This window comes from Monodelphis domestica, chromosome 5 (assembly GCF_027887165.1).
Source record: "Monodelphis domestica isolate mMonDom1 chromosome 5, mMonDom1.pri, whole genome shotgun sequence".
Taxonomy (NCBI): domain Eukaryota; kingdom Metazoa; phylum Chordata; class Mammalia; order Didelphimorphia; family Didelphidae; genus Monodelphis; species Monodelphis domestica.
The window spans coordinates 279,153,627-279,169,494 of NC_077231.1; the positions used below are offsets into that span (position 1 = coordinate 279,153,627).

General features: G+C 39.6%; 1 pseudogene; it reads right to left on the bottom strand.

The window, feature by feature from the left end:
• Positions 1-8,638: 8,638 nt before the first annotated feature.
• LOC100029014 (microtubule-associated protein RP/EB family member 1-like) lies at positions 8,639-15,642 on the bottom strand (annotated as a pseudogene).
• Positions 15,643-15,868: the final 226 nt, after the last annotated feature.

Sequence of the window (15,868 nt, forward strand, 5' to 3'; positions counted from 1 at the left end):
GGGAGGTTTCTCCTCTTAGGTCAAAGCCCTTTACCATGGTAGCCCAGTCCTAGGCTGGGTCTTTCCCTTTAGCATCCATTGTAAAGCATCAGCCCCTCCCTTGTTATTCCTGTCTGGGACTATTCATTTCCCTTTGTTACCATTGAATTGTCAACTATTCCTCTCATCCTTAGTCCCCAGGTTCCCCACGAAAGGTATTTAAGTTTCCCACTTTAATGGCTCCTGGGAGTCATCAATCTTCAGCAGTTGCACCTCTTCAGGGGTCAGTGACCTGAGCAACCAGTCTCTAGTCTAGGCACTCTGGGTGGGTGTGTAGCACAGCTTTTTGGAGGCCTCATTTATCACTGAACTCCTTTCCTTAATTAAAGAGTGGCTTTTCTGACTATTTAATAGTTCTGTGTTTTTTTCCTGGTTAACACTCCTGGGGGAATGGAGAATGCTCAAGGAGAGAAGTGTCCATTCAGACACGAGAAGCCTCCAGACACCTCCACACCCTGAAGATCCTCTTACTGCTCAGAACTGAAGAGATGCATGTTATGGGATTCAGAATCCTGTGGCAGAGAAGCTTCTTAAAAAGAGCTTCAGCCATCCTTCCGCTGGACCCACCAGCTGATGAGACCATTCCCACCATCAGTGACACTGACCTCAGCAATCACTTGGAGGGGGCTCAAATGTGACCTCAGATACTTCCTAGCTGTGTGACCCTGGGCAAGTCACTTAACCCCCATTGCCCAGCCCTTACTGCTCTTCTGCCTTAGAATCAATAAGCAATACTGATTCTAAGAAGTTAAGGGTTTTAAAAGAAAGAAAAAAAGTCACTTGGACCAGTTCAGTGAGATCCTAAAGATAACAGTTGGGCAGAGGTGATGCTGAGCTTTCATCTGGTTTGCTGCCAGACCAGCTGCAGAGATGACTGCTGAAAAGTCCTTCACAAAGAAGTTGTAAAGGGGAGAAGGCTTCCTGTGGAATGGGCAAGATCACAGAGAGCCAGAGGAAAAGGAAGAAGGAACCACAGACTGTAGGGGACAGAACCAGCACATTGGAGCCAGCTCTGAAGCATTTGCAGGCCCATCTTGAAATGTACTACCACCTTCATCTTCATTATGGACCAACATCCAACCCGGAGCAAGGGAATGTCTCTAATGGTGGGTCAGAGGTCTCTGTGCTTAATTCTGTTCTGATCAACATTCTTAATCAACCTCCTAGATAAAATCAGAGGCATACTATGCATTAAAAATGAGGCTGAAAAAGGAGAGGAAAACTAGGTATCCTTATTTATCTTAATGGATATGTCAATAAACCCAAGTGCAATGCACAAAACTATATTATTATTTTAAACATGAGATAATTCCATTTCTTAATTTATGTAATATTAGGTCTAATTTGTAGTTCAACTCACAAAGTATGGTCTAATTTTCTACATCTTCCTGCCCCTACTCCCACCATCACACAAAAAGAAATCTTCAGGTGAATTCATTCATGTTTTTCATTAGTAATTATGAAATAATTTTACACTGCCTACTAACCCTAACCCCCCACAAATCTGTGGGGAAAATGCAGAAGTAACTATTATTGGCAATTTCTTGTTCCTGTGATCTAGCAAAGACTTACTACTAGAAAAGTGACTCTGGGAAGGTACTATTAAAATTCAGTACACATAGGAAGTACTATTTTTCTTTCTGATTTGAAATTATTTAGCCTAAAATAGTAACTGTCAATTTCTTTAAGTCAGAAATACAGAAAACTTAAAAATACACACACATTTAGAATGTGTTGATGACTTAATTTGTAAAAGTCTGCTTCACTTTTATAAAGGATATTACTAAGGAGATAGCGATACTGTAGGGATCATTCAGGTGCTTAAATATCTCAAAAACTTATTTCTCTGATCCACTGATTTAAGGAATGAATAAATGTAAAGTTTATTCATGACAACGTAGTGAGAATTTCCGAAATGACCTCCTTGATGCCATTGCTAAGCACAAAGTCCTCATCATTGAGGGTGAAACAGGGTCAGGGAAGACCACACAGATCCCCCAGTACCTCTTGGAGGACGGTTACACACGGAAGGGAATGAAGCTTGTCTGTACCCAGCCTCGGAGAGTGGCGGCCATGAGTGTGGAAGTTAAGGACTCAGGTAGACTTGTAGAGCCTCATGACCATGAAGGACTCAAACCGATAAGATGATGGGAGGGAGGATTCTGTTGGAGTAGAGTCTATCAAACAGCCATCTAAGGTCAGTAGCAGTGGAGAAACAGGAGCTCTGAATGACCTTCTTGATCAGATAGGTGATCATTTTGGTGTGCAAATGGTTCCTTTGTTCCTAATTTTGGATTCTATCCTCAGGATCAGGGTTGTGAGAGGACAGGTAGTGTGAACAGCTAGAAGGCTCTTCCATATTGTAGTATAGGCGCTGACTTTCCTCTAGCAGTTGAGCTAGCTTTATAATGTTGAACTTTGGGCAGTGACTAAATGATGCCTGTAGGCTCTCATTCTAAGTAGCTTGTATGCTGCCTTTCCGATTGCTGGATTCAATGGAGAAGTATAATGGACGGGATAGATCTCTAGGAATGGTTCTTCAAAATTCAGCCATATGGCTTTGGTGGAAGGGTTGGGGAGAGAATAGACCAATCAGAACCTCCAAGATATGTCCTGATCTAGTTCCTGAACAAGAAAGGAAGGAAAAGTAAAGATGAAGATGAAGGTTGGAGTGAACTCAGCACTGATGTCAGCATTTCAATAGCCAGAGGGAACAGGGAAAGAAATAGATGGGGAGATAGAGCTTCTCTTTGCTTCAGTGTTGACTGGCTCTTGCTTCAGTTGGTCTACAGCTCCATTCCTCTTTAGCTTTTCTTTCCATTGGGTTATTTGCATTTGTGTAGCCTTTTCTGTCCCATTCTGGGCATGATAAATGGTCAATTTTATAAAGACTTCAAGTTTTTGTCTCTACTGTGGGCAATGTGTGATTCATGTTCTTTAACTGCTCCTAGAACTGAGAGAGCATTTGTCTTTGTAGTTTAGTCTCATTTACCTCCTTCCTCCTACTAGGAGAAATACCTTGTATTTCTAGATTACCTTGAATACTGGAGAGCTGAGTTTCCTTTAATTTTCTTCAATCAGATATTGGAACTATCTTTTTTAATGCTGCCTTGAATCGGCAACCTGAAAACACCTTCAGGAACTGAAGTGCACTTAACCATCTTTAACAATGATGGGTGAATACTCAGAGGAAGAGTATAAGTAATTCTGAAGCCCTGAGTTTTGTGATACACTCGATATAGTGGTCTGGGTGAATCTGGACTTTCACAGCGAACAGTGAAGATAGCTCGACTTTAACATGGGATTTTCAAAACTAAGTAGACTAACTTTCTAGGGCAATAGTTCTGAAGTCTGGCTTGATTCAAAGTGTGCAATGGGTACTAATAGACAGAAGGAAAACAACTCTGGTGCTCTCTTTTCTATGAAGCCTTTTTGATCACTCTTCTGTCTCAGATTACCATGTATTTACTGATTTGGACAGCTACTTTGGGGACTTATCTCTCTGGTCTTCAAGTTGTTTAATTCAGATGGCAGCAGTGATGATACCAGCTTCATAATGATACCAGTTCTTGGAGTAAATTTCTTGGTAAGCAATTGAAATAGTCATATGTTCTTCCTGGCCACATCTCTCCTTCCTGTGCATTTCTAAGAATGAAATGGTTGTCAAATTTCTCAAGTCTTTGTGATATTCAGAATATCCTAGTGTTAGAATTAAAATTAGTTTTTCTACTAAAAGTATTACATTTTTAGAGGTTTATTAAATATTATTAGAATTAAGAAATAAAGAAATACAAAATAAGAAAAACACATGCAACCTACATCTTGTCTGTCTGGTAGAGAGACATGTGCACTTAGAAGCGGAAGCAGAGAGAGCAAGTGGGTGGTACAGTCAGTTTAAATACAAATTGTGTTCTCAGCCCAGGTGAGCACTCAGGTGAGATTTTAGGGAATTCTGGGAACTACCAAGTGTAAGAGTTAAAATTTGGGGGAAACTGAGGCAGGTAGAAATTAGTTTCTCTCTGCAAGGAGTATTATATTTTTAGAGGTTTAAGTTTAAGGATTAAAGAAAATACAGAATAAGAAAGCATGTGTCTAGGCCAGAGAGGCCTAGACAACCTCACCTACATTATGAAAGATGCGTCTGCTTGGAAGTGGAAGTAGGAAAGAGACCTCAGTAGGTGGGGAACTCCTATAAATAATAATTTGTAGTGGGATTACAAAGCATTCTGGGAAGTGAGCAAGGACTTCTGGGGTTTTGAGTCCAGGGTTCAAGTCTCCATTTTTACACAAGGACTTCTGGGAATTGAAGTCTGGGATTCAAAGCTCCATTTTTTACGTTAGTTATGTGACTTGAAGATAATAGACCTAATTAATGATTATGAACCTTAAAGTAAGGGACATAGATGATTCCAAGGTAATGGGTTCTACCACTGAGGCTCTTCCTTTGACCATTATTAAAAGAGGTCCCTTTTGGATAGCTCTCATGGGTCTGTAGGTATGGAAACAAACTACTATTTGGTAAGAGTCTAAATTCTCTTGACCCCAGGGGAACCAAATTGCATTCTTTAGCTCACAAATCCATTCAGATAATCTCAGCATAATCAGTTCAACACTTCACTTCCATGATGCAAATTGTAATCTATCCAGGACTGACTAACCTCTGATTTTTGTTCTTCCCAAAGCTGCCATGATTTGCTGAAGGCCTTTAATGCCAATGGAATATTCTGGCTCTCAATTTGTCACTACTTGATCTTGACATGGTACCATCCTCTGTTATTTTGGGTCATACAATGACTTGATGCCATTTACTTTTTTTTTAAACCCTTACCTTCTGTCTTGGAGTCAATACTGTGTATTGGCTCCAAGGCAGAAGAGTGGTAAGGGCTAGGCAATGGGGGTCAAGTGACTTGCCCAGGGTCACACAGCTAGGAAGTGGCTGAGGCCAGATTTGAACCTAGGACCTCCCATCTCTAGGCCTGGCTCTCAATTCACTGAGCTACCCAGCTGCCCCCATGCCATTTACTTTTAAAAGCTTTCTTGCAGTCTGCTCAGCCCTAACAAGAATTTTTCTGTCCATTTGCATAACTAGCACTTTTTATTTTTTATAGACAAGATATTCCATATCTCAGGGTTATATATGGATTTTTCCACCCAAAGTATGAGGAAAAAATCTCAGAGGCCCTTATGAATTTGGCTATATCCTTTACCACAAGGCACTCTAGTTTGTGAGAGACTGTTTTATATTGTTGCCTGGATCAAATTTTCTTTCCTATTTAGGCCAGACTTTTGAGTGATTGATTGTAGATGCAATTGAAAGAGCTTGCATTTTTCTGTATTATGGACACTTCAGAATAATTTAAACTAAATATAAAATAGTCACAAAGGAAACTATTGTCATAAAAATGTGATTTCTTTTCTCCATCCAAGTTCAAGACCCTCCAGGTTAAGGCTTCTTTGTTCCATAGCTATAGTAACGTAAGTGGCACATCCTGTAATCGTTGCTCCTGGAGAGGCTGAGGCTGATGATGGTCTGCTTAAGCTCAGTTCCGAGTTGAAGTTTTCTAAGTCAGATGGATGCATGTGCCAAATATGGTGCCAATATAGCAAACCCTCAAGAGTGGGGGCTGGGGAGATGCACTAACCTGCCTAACAAGGAGCCTTGGCCTAGGTTGCAAATGAACCAGACCAATGCTGCCATATCAGTGGGATCCGGCCAAATGAGTGCTTGCTGAACTTCTAAACTGGGCAATACTGGGTTTTCCAGTTTCTGCCTCCTCCCCTTGCCAAAAAATAAAAAATCTTCATGAAAAGTTTGGGGTTGTTGGAAAAGTTTTGCTGTTTCCCAAAAGCAATCCAGCTCATCCTCCTCTTCCTATTCAACCTAGACCCAGCTCATTCTCCTTCTGGTCTCTGTGCATACTGTTGCACAAGCTCTATGGGCCATCAATGGGGATATATGTTGAATTCTGAGCATTAGATGCTTTTCTCCCCACTTTGTTTCCCATGTGGACAGACAAGCCAGACTCTTGAGGGATTGTCATAGTCTTTGAGGAAGTACTACAGTTTTCTGTGTCATGAATTCCTTGTTAGGATAACATTTAAAGGAATAATGTACATAGAATTACAAAAGAAATGCATTACAGTGAAATAATTTCTTTTCTCCCATCCAAGTTTAATACCATTTAGGTTAAGAATTCTTGTTCTAGATCATATAAACTGTTTTGCTTTCTGGTCTATGAGAGAGGCTTTTTGGCAAATGCATAATGCTGGGTGCTTGTCTTGTCCTTTAAAGAGATCTCATCAAGTCCTAATATTCCATTTCATCTAGCATTGTCAGCGACATTTCAGTGGGGTGCTTGTATGGTGTTCTCTGCTGTCAAATTCTGTCTAGTTGCTATAAAGGCCATCACTTGGCCTTGTTGATTTATCTTTGTATACTGTGGTTTTATGGTTAGTTAAAGGTGAAAAGTACCCCAGTGATAATCCTTTTGATATGCTGGTGATTCTGACTAGTTTGGAAGTGTCAGAGGCAGAATCCTCATCAGCTCTAATGTTGGTACTGTATCTTTGCACTGCCATATGGGTAATTTAGCTCCTGTTCTCTAAAGTTTGTGGCTTCTCATGAAGTCAGAATCATAAAGTTTCTGACTAATTCTAGCCCTTTTGTCTCACTATTTTCCTTGTACCATCCTGTCTTATCTGGGATTGGTTAAAGGTTGTGCTTTCTTTCTGTCTTCAGAACAGGCCAATGGTTCATTTTCTTATGATCAGAGTATGTAGGACAACTTATGTCATTGGGAGAATGAAGGCAAGAAAAAAAAAACGGATCCCCCCCAAAAAAAAATTATTCACCTTGGGGGTTCTTGATCTTCATTAAGAGATTGTTCCCATCGCACTGCTCTAGATACCCATTGAAATGGACAAATCTTATAGGGCATTATAGTTTTAGTTGCAATTATCCAGTATTACTATGTAGGATTTGGAGGAATCAGGAGTAGGGAGTCTGGAGATCTCTGGATGTACTAAGCATGCAAAGAAAAGGGCGGTAACTATTGAAGAGTTGATTATAAAGAAAGACTCAGTTGAGAATTTTATACAAATCTGTACCCTTCTTTCCTTTTTGTAAAAGGGAAAGTTTAATTGAATTTGAGTTTTGTTTCCTTTTTTTTACTTTAAAAAACATTTAACTCAAACCTCTCTCTTTCTGTAAAATAACCAATTTAGACCATACTGAATGAACACTAGTAGTACTGTGGTCAAAAGAATAAGATACTACTTCCAAATTTAGATTAAGCCAAGAGCTTTCTTCCAAAGTTATATGTGTTTAACAAACAGGACGAAGCAATTTAAGTTAGCAGTTCTACAAATAGTCAAATAAAATACAGGGTAAACAGAAGGGGGGCAAATTTATTTTGGGCCCTTTTATGGAGGTTTTTAATATTTGTGATTTTTCAAAGAGAAATAGATAAGGAAAAGCAATGCTTTAGCACTACATTAACAGAAATGGAACCTTTTTTTTCCAAAAATTTGAAATAGCAACAAATTAGGAAAAATCCAATTTTACTCATTAAAGATCTTCACTCTAAACAGATGAGAACACCAGAGAATAAATATAACAAGTACTAAACCAAAAAAAATGATCACATTATTACAGGTTCAGGCTCATCTGGTGATAATTACTTTTCAGAAACTATTGAAATTATTCTGCAATCTCCCTGTTACCAACACAGCAGTAATTCTTAATTCTTATTCTTATCTATCTCCATATAGCCTGGGATCTTTGACCTATGCATTAGGTCTGTAGGATCTTGCTTTCTAGAAAATACAATGCACATATTTGGAGTAACATGGAAAAACTGATAGAGAAATGCTCAAAACAATTTTGAGCTCTTCAACTCAATTATACATCTCAGAGCCAAAAGACTCCCTCTGATTGTTAGGCAAAGATCCACCCTATTCTTTCATAGGATCTACCACTTAGTAATACCAAAAAACTCTAGAATAAATTTCTTTACTTTGCATTCTGATCAATTTCTATGCCTGCAAGTACTAAAAGAGCACCACAGACCTTCCCAGACAGCCATGTATAAGGTTAGGTGCTTTCTAGCCACAATATGAAGCACAAAGAATCTTGTCATATTACATTTTATAATTTGACATCTGGAAACATTTTTAAATACTCTTAAGGCATTATTTATTTAGTTCTCTGTTGAGATTTCACATTAGCTCATTCATTTTGTGAGTCGTCTTCATATTTCTCTATTCTGAGCCTCCATTTAGTATGTCATATAAAAACAATTTTTCAGGAATCAGTATGTTTACCAGCAACCAAAATGTGAGCTCTCAAGATCTGCCTCTTTGTTCCCTAAGTGAACCAGCTAGATGTTAATACTGCTTTGCCACAAGATAAAAGTTCCTGACTCAACACCCATTGGAAAAGGAGTGAAACTTCTGCAAAGTGCAGGTACTTTTTGCTTACGAAAAGAAACCAGTGAGTGAGTCCTCTAAAAATAATAAAAGGGAGTATTTTACAGTTAAGCACATGATTTGGGGTGAAGAATTCAGATGTTGCTTCTCTACTGGTACAGTATCTGAGTTATTAAATCTCTTCTTGCTCCTCTTGCGGACCCCCTTCATCAGGTATCACAAAACCTTCATTTGTGGCATGGAGAATCCCCACAATCCTTCGCAACATTGGATCACTTTCTCCTTCGTTTTCCTGACAAATCAATTCAATATTCCTTAGCTTTCCAAAGGAGAAGTCTCTCTCTTTCTCCAAGTCTTCAACAGTGAGTTTCAATACATTGATCGGCAGGATCAATTCTGCTGATTCATCATCTCCATTTCCCAGACCTGGGTTCTTTCTGACCATACCAGGGCCTGGCTTGGAAGGTGCTGTAGTTCTCTGTGTAGAAATGGGCCTCTGTGGAGCTGCACCACTGGAACCAAGAGGGTTTTTTTGGCTTATTCAAAACAGGAGTCATGAGGGAGGGGGCTACTGCCTTTCTCTGCCTTGTTGAGCTGCTACAGGATCAATGACTTTCCCATCATTGCTTGCATTAAAAAATTGCTTGAACCATTGAACCAATTCAAAATTGTCTTGAAATTTTCCTTTCACAAATTTGTCCACAGGAATTATTTTGTCTACAGCCATCCTCATAAAACCTGCATGTAGGATCTTGAAGTTCTCAATATAGTCATGTTCCAGTTGTGCTTGAAACTTCATTTTCTTCAGAGCAATGGGACCAGGGAAAAGTATATCCATAAACTGACAAGTGCTGCACCTGAACATAAGTGTTCGATCTTTGTCAAAGTCAATTGCAGAGATTCATTGATCCAGGCCAGCATGTCACGTTGACTCAAATTATCGCTAGTTACTGAAGCGGATATACGTTAACCTACTTCGGCTTCTTGAGGCGCGGCGTATCCTCTCCACTTTATTTCCTTTTCTCTAGAATTAAAAAGGCTTGAGGCTAGGTAGATACGTACTGTACTCTGGGAGACTGCCAGAAGCCTTATGGCTCCCTGGCATTCCAGAAGACACTTGCCTCTTGGAGTCTGCAAGACTGGCCTCTGACCCAGACTTAGGTCAAGTCTGTCCAGATGGGATGGGGCTGGGGGAGAAGGAATAAATTTTGGATCAAAGAAGCTCTTGATTTCTTTTCTGTCCAAGCAGTGACAGTGAATGGAGATTCAAAATGAGCATGGAGCTCAGGCTAGCTAGGGAAATGGGTGTACAGAGGGGAGAGTCAGCTAGGTTACTATGTGCCTTTTCTTTCTCCAACCTACTTTCTACTATTTAATAAATAATTATACATGAATATGCCATCTCCAGGGAATTTTAATCTTCACACATAAACTTGTTGCTTTCTATCTGTTTCATGTCAAGCTTTGCCGTTTTATTTTTGGGGTTCTGTTTTACCTCTATCTGAAAGATCTTGAGTAGAGGATTTTTCACCTTGTTGACCATGTTCCAACCATGTTCCTGACCATGGTTTGGCAAGAAGCTCTTCTTGAATATACTGGACTTGAGCTAATTGGTACTGCTAAGATGAGTGATCAGTAAACCATCCTTCTTGCTAGCTTAGGAAGTCATCCAATACTTAGAAACTCAGTGACTTTTTGAAATCTGGTTAATATCTCCTAGTTTGGCTTTAAAAGTTTGTTTTTTAACTGATCTAAGTAGTAAGCAGCTAACACATCTCTAATCTGTCATGCAATCAATCTACCTTGTTTTCTCCAGCCAGGAAAACTATATGAACTTTTGAGGTTCAAGTTTTCCAATCTTATTAGTAATTAATTTCATCCACTTTAGATTGTTGTAATTCACTTCCACCAATTTTATCAGAGTTGAAAACCCTTGCTGGACAGAACTTCTTCACTTTCTTACTGACTGGAGGAGTTACTGTCTTTGAATGAGAGGATTTAGCCAAGGCAAAGTTGTGAAATGTCCCTCCTTAGCTGGTCCCAGGAGAGCTATTGATTTCTCCTTCCCTCCATTTGAAGGAATTCTCAGTATTTGACTTTTTGCTGAGAATGTTGAGCTGTCATTCCATTTGAATGCAAAATGTATTTACATGTAGGTTTTTGAGGGACTAAAGTGCCTCAGTCCCAAAGCAATTCTGTTTATGAATGTAGACATTTGGACATTTGTAATAACTAGAAGAGCCACGCTGGTTTACTAAGATTGCCCTTTGTTTCATGGAGTTTGGGGATCCATGTATGCTTCCTTCTAGATTCTAACACTTCTGTCAGACATCATTAAGGAGATAACAAATAACAGTCTGAGCTTTAGGTCATAGGAGTGTGTTTGTGGTAGAAAAATAAAAAGACAAATCAGAGGGAGCAAAGTCTTATGCCCCAAAGAGTAGGAGAGCCCAATTCCTGCTAAGTGTGGCTTTCCTGCCCCTCTTTGTTTGCAAGCTGTACCAGATGTCTATTCTGTTTTTCTCACTAGTAAAGGTCTATAATCAGCAGATTTTCATTCTGATGTCTTTTGCTGAGAATAGGAAACATGAATCCTCTGCCTCAAAGATCCTCGAACTCTTTGATATTTTCTCCCATAACTTTATCAACACTGTGGCTTTGGTCTCATTGGTTTGAAACCTCTAGCGCTACATTTAAAAACTCTGGGTTATGTTTTTTTCTTCCAGGCTTTTGGATTTCTGGAGGTCATTTTCATGGTGTCTTTAGTGGTCCATAAACTGTGCATGAAGCTTGGCAATGGAGACTTTTCCTCCTATTCCCAGGTATTCTGACACCAGAGAGGTCTAGATGCCCAAGACCACACTGAAGGATGGAAGGGTTAAAATAATAGGTTGGACTAAATATATCAGAGTGTGGTTGCTGAAATGAATATATCTGAAGTCAGAATGACTTATTTGGTAGTTTATTTACAAAAGGAGAGTAAAAGTAAGGAAATGAGAGAGACTAGATGATTACTCTGGCCTGGTCCAAACCAGGCAGGACTTCAGAGGCCCCAGCAAAGGGAGCCCAGGGGTAAATTAATGAAGGGTCTGTGAGATTTAAAATGGTTGAGGTTTTAAACTGTAATGAGTTAAAATGGTGGAAGATATAAATTGTGATAGATATAAGAGAGGGTGAGTAAATTTGACCGCAGAAATATGTTTCACTACAGTGTCTTGGTTTTTTAAATCAAATATAAGGTGGTCACCAGGGAAATATTCCCAATTATTCAAATGCCCAAGTCAATGGGGTTTTATAGAGATTTTAATTAACAATACAATGAGTAATCAAAGAAAGAGAGAGAGAGTAAGAAAGGAATAAGTATGAAGGGCCTCAAGCCAATATGGCCTAGACCTGAGTCTTAAGAGAGAAATCAGTCAGTTTTTTAACACTCACCACAAGGTCTGACTAAACAAGGATTCTAGTAACACCAGGCCAGCTCCATCTCAGCTGACTTCACCAGAGAGCCTTCCAGCCAGAGACTGTTCCAAAGGGCCTTTCTCCAGAGCCTCTCTCAAGAGATTCTTCCCAAGCGATCCTCATCAGAGATCCTCCAAAAGGATTTCTCCAAAAGGATACATCCTCAAGAGATTCTGCTTTTTCTTATATAGGGGTTTTTCTCCCATGTCACCTCCCCTAAGTCCCTACATCTACCAATCACTGTAGAAGCTTTCCAAAGGACTGCCCATCTGAATTCCTGCTAAGTCAACAAATCTCCTCAGTAAGTCTGAACCAGTGAAAACAGAGCTGAGTCAACTAATCTCATTAAGACAAAACTTGCCTGACCCTTTTAGGTACCTAGCATCTCATTGCATCAATTCTAAAAACAGGCCTGGCTCAAAGAACTCCTTGCCCCCACCATAAGCATGGATCCAAGTACTTTCTTTGTTTAGCAATGAGTTTTCTGCCCTAAAGCATTCTTAAGTACGGGTGGAGTAGAGGTCCTCCCATTTCTGATCCTAGCGAGTTCTCACATCAAAATGGGGAATGTTTCTCAGTAGGAAATTTGAGGATTCCTCAATGTGGAATAAAATTTTTAACATTCATAAGTCTGTGAAATTTTAAGGTTTACAGGTCTTAGCCAGGAGGCCTCCTCCAAGACAAGGGGCCTCTCTGGAGGTTAGTACCTCCAGAAAAGCCAAGAATGGGTGTCAGCTTTTTTCACTCACCCATGTGGTAGTTCTAAGGGAAAAATAGAGCAGTCCAAGGGGCCCCAAGCCAAAGCTCCTTCAAGGTCAGATTCCTAGTCCAAAGAGCTGGTCACAGGAAGTTCTCATGAACTTTTAAAGACCCTTCATTTCCTTCTTCTTGTGCCTTCCTTTCACTTTGTGGACAAATTGTAGCTATCCCTTAGATAGGGCAGTCCTAAGCAATCATTGGGTTTCTGATTCCTCAGCCACTATTGCACACGTGAGTCACAGACCTCCCCATACTTCAGGATAAATGGGGTGTATGTGCTTCTGGTGATTAAATCTAAAAATGGACAGGGGAGAGAGTTAATCCCATCTTCACAAGGACCATAGACTGATGGCAAGAAATAGCTGATAGTAGCTTTCAGTCCTTTGTAGATTGGCCTTTGGAAAGTGGGACACAAACTAAAGATGCTTCTTGATGAAAATTAATGTTGGACTGTATTATTCATTAGCAACATTTCTATGTGAATTCATTCATTTTCTTAAAACCCAATCTCAGTGCCTTAGGTCAGGCACTTCAATTCTCGTAGTAATAGCTCTCAGGCTCTATGGCATTTACTTGGGTACAGACTTTCTTTTTAGTGGAGTTGGAACTCCTTCTCTTTATCTTTAAGAAAGAAGCCACCCTCCAAGCCATTTGGCCAAGTTTCCCTAGATTAGGGAATAGTAGTTCTCACTCTCTCTGTGATAAAATAAATGGGAAAGGACTAAAATCTCTAAGTCCTCATCCTTTTTTAAAATACCCACTAATCAGGACTGGTAGGTGAAGTCCAAGAGATGTATCATCAGGCCAATCAGAAGGAAGATACAACCATATGAGCAAGAAGAGCTCTGTTCTTCAACATTCTGTGCAGAGCCAAATGTGATTGATCCATCCTTTATTATTATATCTATGTCCCTATAAGTTTACTCACAGAAATGGTCATATTCATTGGTTGAAATTGTGTGCATTCCATTACTAACCTAATGGGAGTAGAATAAGGCCTATGCCTAGATGTTGGGTCTGATGAAAATTCATATTCTATTAATAACCAATTGTTAATTGGTGATCCATCTTTTCTGACCAGGCTGTTTCTGAAAGGCATGACCAAGTGATATGATTGTCCTTGGACCCAAGGCACATTCCTTGACTAGTTTGTGCTGGGCCCCCCACATAAATAGGACCCTTTTTTCTGTTTACTCCATAAAGTTTGACTCTACCCAGGGAGAAGGAGTTTTGTCCCTGACTCCATTAAAGAATGGAATGACCTGGCCTACAAAGGAGAAACTAAGCCAGAGATAACTTGATTGGGTTTCCTTGTCCAGATTTCTGGAGGCTGCTGTACATCATGACCAAGCCTTGTTTGTGGGATGACCACGCTTCCCCTTCCCAACACCCTGCCAAAGGGAAGAAGTAATACATTGAGTTGAGAACTTAGCCCACCTCCATATTGTTTTCACCAATCAGAATTTAAGATGGCCTGGTGTGATCCCTTGTTAGCTGCTGTCACCTTGATTTATTCTTTGCTAGCGTAAGTTGACTTTTCATACTCTTAGTTATCTTTCAACATTTCATATACTGCATTTGTCTTTGAAGCTCTATAAAAAGTATGATAGAGTAATATGAATTTTGTACACTTTCTTTTTCCTGTTACCATCTCCTAATATGTTGGCATACTATCTACCCTGCAGATCCTTTTTTCTCTCCTTCAAATACATCTTCTGTCTGTGCAATAAACACTCATTCTCTGACAACCTTGAAGGGTAACATGGCGTGGTGGATAGAGACTAAGCCTTAGAATTAGGCAGATGTGTTCGAGTCTTTTGTGACACTAGATGAATGACATTTCAGCATGGGGTGGGTTAACTAACATTAACTAATGAAAAGTGGCTTGGTTAGGTGTTCTTCTAAAGAGAAATAAATAAATAAAATAGTCTTATTTTTTTGTAGAAGAGTTGAAAAAGCATTAGTTCTTCAGTCATGAGGATCTGAGTTTAAATCTAACCTCTGGTCTAAGTATGTGAAGTTAGATAATTTTGCCTAACTTTCTTGGGCCTCAGTTTCCTTAACTGTAACAAGGGAATTTGGACTTGATAATAAAGCATATCAATAAAATCTATTTTAAAAAGGAAGTAGTTATTGATATAAATTGTTTTTAAAAAGACAGAAAGGGTTTTCTGAGACAAGGAAAGGGAAATGGTCTTGAGGTCACAGCCACAGAAAAGAAACCTCTGTAGATGACAGCATATAGTGAGTGATAGCCTACATATACTGAGGAAAGAAAAGGAGATGAAAATCTTTCTTGAATCCCAGCTTTACTCTCTTATTCCAAAATGTCTGACACTAGAAGGGGATATAGTTCTTTCATGGCTTAGAAGAACAGCTTTTTTTGAAGTTAGAGCTCCATGATATATTAAAATTTGAGTTTCTCTATTTTCCTTTCATTGATTGATTCTACTCTCACTGTCATATAATTTTCCATTGAAAATGGAATGATTGTCTGTATAATAGTGTCTACTGATATTAACTGGGAAAATCAAGTGTAAAATATCCTCCTCTATGAAGGCTTTGGGGAGGCATGAAGAATTATGGCAGGAATTACTCCATGAACCCCTTTCCTTCTTGGTGCATTTTCTTGGGTCTTAGAACTCCATTTTCATTCTTGAATATTATGTAGGACCCTGGAGCCCTGGCTTGGTCAGCCAGCTCCTTCATGCCTATCTTCCAGATTTTTAAAGACAGTTCTCAGGCCTCCTCTTCCTAATGTTCCCTGATTGAGATCAGATATTTCTATGTGATCAGTTGCCTTCATTCAACCTTCAGAGATGCCCCAGCCAGAGGGATAGTCCTGCAAGTACCTCTTGAATTTCTGCAGTTCTTCTAACTTCTGGATTCTGCACCAGCCTCTATGGAACTCTTTCCCCCAATGGCCTTTACCATGTCTGCAACTGCCAGATAGGTCATGGCAGGCTGATGCTGAAAATGTTTCCATATACATACTCTGCCAAGTGCTGTGGGTGAATATATTGCTGATAGCAAATTAGTCTTTCTGAATGATTAAGATTTTCTTCTTGTGCTTTCGAAAAGAGTGTATAAGTGTCATGCATACATTCTCCATCCCAACCTCAGGTGGTTGTTAAACATGCACTCGCCTTACCCTTGATTCCATCTCATTTAGTAACTTAGTCCA